Source organism: Bidens hawaiensis, unplaced genomic scaffold (assembly GCF_021521415.1).
Source record: "Bidens hawaiensis isolate Kalapana, Puna unplaced genomic scaffold, B.hawaiensis_p1.1 tig00011638_1, whole genome shotgun sequence".
In the NCBI taxonomy this organism is placed as follows: Eukaryota; Viridiplantae; Streptophyta; class Magnoliopsida; order Asterales; family Asteraceae; genus Bidens; species Bidens hawaiensis.
The window spans coordinates 130,416-136,415 of NW_027491915.1; positions in this window are offsets into that span (position 1 = coordinate 130,416).

Sequence of the window (6,000 nt, forward strand, 5' to 3'; positions counted from 1 at the left end):
GGCTGCTCCTTGGCTGTAAAAACGAATGATGAATGATCCCGAGGCTTGATTCTTGTGTCTTCTTCCTTCCCTAGCTTCCACACGATCAAAACCCTAGCCGAAAAAAAGTTTTTCTCTTCCTCCTTGCTGTCGCCAATTCCGATCGGCCTAGGCTAGGGTTTTTTTAGGTTTATTTTCTTTATATTATAATATCATTGTAGGACTTGGGCCTCCATGATGCATATGGATCGGGCTTTGAGTTGTTTCTTGAAATCGTATACGTAAAAGGCTCGTAAACTCCTCGAAAAGCTCGGTTTCTTCAATCTTTCACCCATAGCCTACAAGATAAAGATTAATATGTAAAAGCTATCTAAAACGAGTTAAAACACATAAAATATAATACATAGATAAAATGTGCGGAAAATAAGTGTGTTTTACAACACATCATTTAGCTAAGGAGACGGTTGACCATCTTTTTGCTGGTTGCGGTCTGGCGGCCATGGTCTGGAGTTGGGTCTCGTCATGGTGCAAAGTTTATCAGTTCTTTGGCTTTTCCATTAAAGATTTGGTGGAATTTCACAACATAGCTGCTTTGCCTTAGGTGAAAAAAGAAGTGTTACGAGGCATTATTTTCATTGTTTGTTGGAGAATTTGGAAAGCTAGAAATAAGTGGTTCTTTGAAAATAAACCAGTTAATTTAGAAGAAATTATTGAGGATGTAAAGGTCTTGGGGTTTATGTGGTTTTGTAATAGACCGAATATTAAACAGGTCTATTGGGTAGATTGATGTTCCTTTAATCTTATATAATTCGGTCGGTGTTTCTTGTAGCCTTTTGTGGCGGTTGGTTTGTTTCATAATAGTAACAGTTCAAAAAAAAATGTTGAAATTCTAGGAGAGCCTAGACACGAATAAAGAGCTGAATCCGAGCTAAGGTCAGAAATGATGTGACACTGGGCAGACTAAGTGGTGGCAGACTCTACCGATGTGGGGCCGAAGTTTGTTTGGTAAATCTATAAGACCATTTTTATCACCAACCCTTAGGTTGGGTTGTTCACTAAATGACAAAAAAAATATATATTAAAAATTCTTGTAGTCTCACGACCCGGTTGAGCAGACAACCTGGGTCACAACCCACATTTCATTTAAATATTCATTTGTTCTTCTTTTCTTTTAATTAACAATGTCTTTTTCATATAATTTGCTTTTATTTAATAATTTATATTATTTAACTTAATTTAAAATTATAAAAACACAGTCTTGTTTAATTTAATTTTATGAGCGTTTCAATATAAATTTTGTTAAAAACAGAGCATTTTTTAAAACATGTATTTTTTATAATATTATTATATGTAAAATTATTTTTGTTACTTGGGTTAGATTGGATTGGGTTGTGAATGAAAGTGAAAAATTGGGTTAAGTTGGTTTGTGAATGTATAAGAGAGAAAAATTAGTTTTTTATTAAAATGTTGGGTTGGTTTGGATTGTTGATAAAACTAGTCTAAACATACATGTATTGGACAAGAAATGTTGACCCAAAGCCACCTTCATTTAATTTTTTTTTTTAATGAAAAGCATGCCACCTTCATTTCAACTACTTTTTTAAACAAATAATAATAAATTCTTTGCAACAGTTAAGGTGTGCATATTATTTGTTTTAAAAAAATAAACTCTATAAATTAACACACACACAAGAGCTAGAGACAAAGTGAAAACGAAACGTTTTTTTGACAAGGTTATCGAGCAAATGAAATAACTTTTATGAAAAACCGACATCTTAGGATGAATTTCACAAGCAAATGGATAAAATTCTATTTAACCAAGAAATGAACATTCTAATGATGGGCCGCTCGAACATGGATCCACTCGTATTCTATCTACTATATTTTAAATACATATTTTAATATACTCGCCCCCCCCCCTCCCCCACTCCTGTTTTCTTTTCTTTGATAGCGGCCGTAGGGTTAAACAACACTCCATTTTGTTTGCAGCCCCTTATATTTATTATTTCTTTATTGCTTGGTGTTTAAGTAACATAAGCCTACACACCCAACTCCTTTTTTGCTCCAAAACACCCTCGTGATCTCCAGTGTATTTTGGTTGGGCAATCACATCGGGCTCCTTCTTCCAAAGTCCGGAATAATGTGACACTGGGCAGACTAAGTGGTGGCAGACTCCACCAATGTGGATCCAAAGTTTATTTGATAAATCTGCAAACATGTATTTGTTGGAAAAAACGACACCTAGCCACGAACGGTAAACAAAAAGTGCGGAATTAATCTTTGTTTGGCTAAACTTTTTTCCGACCCGAATAAAACCAATGAGGATGCAAACAAATAGGGTAATTTAAAAGTAACAAGTGACACAAAAATTTTAGCGTGAAAACCTCTCAAGGCGAGAGTAAAAACCACGCGACTACTAGAGCCCCTTCAAATCCACTATAATCAATAATAAGCAATACAAAAGTCTTCTCTAGTTAAAACTAGAGACATACAAAATCATCATATACTTGGAACAAACAATCTTCAAATGTATGGAACCAAACTACAAAAGAGTAAACGAGTAAGAGGTATCACCAACGAGAAAATATCACGTCTCCTATCTCTTTAAAACACCCAATGATTAGAGCACAAAAAAATTGTCTTCGTCTGTTCTCTTTTTGACGGCAGCAATGACATCACGCATGAAGAAAAACCTATTTCTTTCTTTATATGTTTCTCGTAAACTTGAAGCCAAAGAAAAAATATCACCACAAATATTATTTGTTAATGGTTAGTGGTAATGTAGGCCCAAAGAGAATCTCTTACAAAAAAAACACTTCATACGTATGAAGTGAAAAACAAATATAATAATTGTTTTTTTTCTTTTCTTTTTATTACTAAATAATAATTAATAATAGTAATAATAATACCCATGTATAATAATATTTGTTGGGTTTTCTCATGGGCTAAAAAATACCCCAACAAATCTCCCCCTTTTTTGTCTATGAGAAAGAACTCACCACCCCAGCGAGTGAGCAACATATCTTCAGCTTCTCCCTTGCCAAAGCTTTGGTCAACATATCGGAACAATTATCATCGGTTTGAACTTGATACTTGTCTTCAATACCATCTCTAATCCAATGATATCTTACATCAATATGTTTTGTTCTTCTATGATACAAGAATTCTTAGCAAGGTGAATAGCACTTTGATTATCACAAAGAACCACGTAGCGCTGTTGTATAAAGCCAAGCTCTTGCATAAATCTTTTCAACCACAATAATTGTTTGCATGCTTCTGTTGCTGCCATATACTCTGCCTCGGTAGTAGACAAAGCAACGCGATTTTGTAGTCTCGACTGCCATGACACGGCTCGCCCTGCAAATAACATCAAATATCCAAAAGTGGATTTCATGTTGTCCTTATTTCCTGCCATATCAGAATTCGTGTAACCAACAAGCATCAGCTCCCCATTTCCAAATGTTATTCCCAATTTGGAAGTACCACGTAGATATCTAAGAATCCACTTAACTACTTCCCAATGCTTCTTACCCGGATTTGACAAGAACCGACTAACAACACCAATATCAGGCCGTGTACATACCATTGCATACATCAAGCTTCCAACCGCTGATGCATACGGAACACCGTCCATCTCTTCAATCTCTTTCTCAGAACTAGGGCAATCTTTTTCAGTTAACTTAAAGCTGGGAGTAAGAGGTGTACTAACCACACTAACTTTAGACATCTTGAATCTGCTAAGCACCTTTTCAATGTATTGCTCTTGTGACATGTGTAACTTCTTTGAAGCTCTATCTCTAGTAATCCGAATGCCAAGAATATTCTTAGCTGGCCCCAAGTCTTTCATAGAAAACGACTTGCTTAACTCTTTCTTCAGCTGAACAATTCTTTCTACATTCTTGCCAACAATCAACATATCATCAACATAAAGCAATAATATAATGAAATCATCATCACCAAACCTCTTGAAGAAAATATAGTGATCAGACGCAGTCTTTCGATAGCCTTGCTTCCCCATAACTAACTCAAATTTCTTGTACCACTGTCTCGGCGCTTGCTTTAATCCATAAAGACTTTTCTGAAGTTTACAAACATAATCTTCTTTACCCTTAGCCTGAAAACCTTCAAGTTGCTCCATATAGATTTCTTTATCCAGATCACCATGAAGGAATGCTGTCTTGACATCCATTTGCTCAACCTCAAGATCAAGACTAGCAGCTAAACCAAGAATCACTCTAATGGAACTCATCTTCACAACTGGAGAAAAAATCTCATCAAAATCAATACCCTTTCTTTGACTGAACCCTTTGACCACCAATCTTGCCTTGTACCTAGACCTCAAGGTATGCTCTTCAGTCTTCAGTTTGTAGACCCACTTGTTCTTCAAAGCTCTTTTGCCCTTAGGCAACTTCACCAACTCAAAGGTATTGTTCTCATACAAGGAATCCATCTCATCTTGGATGGCTTCAACCCACTCTCTTTTATGTTTATCTTCCATGGCCTCTTTGTAATACTCAGGCTCTCCCCCATCAGTAAGTAAAATGTACTCACCAGTCAAATAACGAGTAGAAGGTTGACGGTCTCTCGAAGACCGCCTGAGTGGGACAAATGCAGGCATATCTACTGGTAACTCGGGATGAATATCCTCATCCAACTCTTCCTGCTCTTGATTATCAACATTTTCGGTACCATGTTGTTCGTCATTTTGAATACCATCTTCGTGATGTGGATCAGGTTGCTGAGTAGGAATAGGATCCAAATCAATGAGATCATTAGTGTACTGAGTAACTACTTGTGTCTTCTCAATATCTTTCAAACTCTCATCTTCCACAAACACAACATCACGACTTCTTACAAGCTTCTTTGAAACCAGATCATATAGCCTGTATCCAAACTCATCTTGCACATAACCAAGGAATATACACAGTCTAGACTTCATATCAAGCTTTGATCTTTCATATTTGGGAATATGCACAAATGCTTTGCATCCAAAGACCCGCAAATGACGATATGAAACATCTTTGCCACTCCAAACCCTGTCTGGAACATCATTATGCAAAGGAATACAAGGAGTAAGATTAATAACATGTACCGCAGTATTTAAAGCTTCTCCCCAAAAAGAATTAGGCAACTCTGCATGTGAGAGCAAACACTTAAACCTTTCAACCAACGTTCTGTTCATCCGTTTTGCTAAACCATTCAACTGTGGTGTCTTTGGAGGTGGCCTTTGGTGTCGAATACCCTTCTCTCTACAATAAGCATTGAAAGGACCAATATATTCACCTCCATTGTTTGTTCGAATACACTTGAGCTTCTTCCCAGTCTGTCTTTCAACTATGGCATGAAACTGCTTAAACATATCAAACACTTGATCTTTAGACTTCAAAGTATAAACCCATACCTTCCTCGAATGATCATCAATAAATGTGACAAAATATAAGCAGCCCCCAAGTGTTCTAGTCTTCATAGGACCACATACATCTGAATGCACCAATTCAATTATACTTTCTTTTCTATGAAGCGGATGACTATGAAAAGAAACTCTCTTTTGCTTACCATTCATACAATGAGAACACTTTTTCAAATGAACATCTTTCACACCGGACAAGGCATCTTTCTTCAATAAAATAGACATACCTTTTTCACTCATATGAGCAAGTCTTTTATGCCACATATCGGTTACATCAGAACTCGTCAACGAATGAACCGAGTCCCTGGAAATCTTTGGATGTGCCATGTATAACTTTGAAGTTCTTTCACCTCTTGCCACGATCAACGAACCACGAGTAAGTTTTCAAATTCCACCACCAAAGGTACTGTGGAAACCATCATCATCTAATGTGCGCGCGGAGATCAAATTAAGTCTAATATCTGGAACATGTTTTACATTATGTAAAACCAACTCCATCCCAGTATCAAACTTCAAGCAAACATCCCCAACACCAACGATCTTTGATAGCCCATTATTACCCATCTTGACATTCTCAAAATCACCAGGAGTATAAGACGAATAAAAATCCC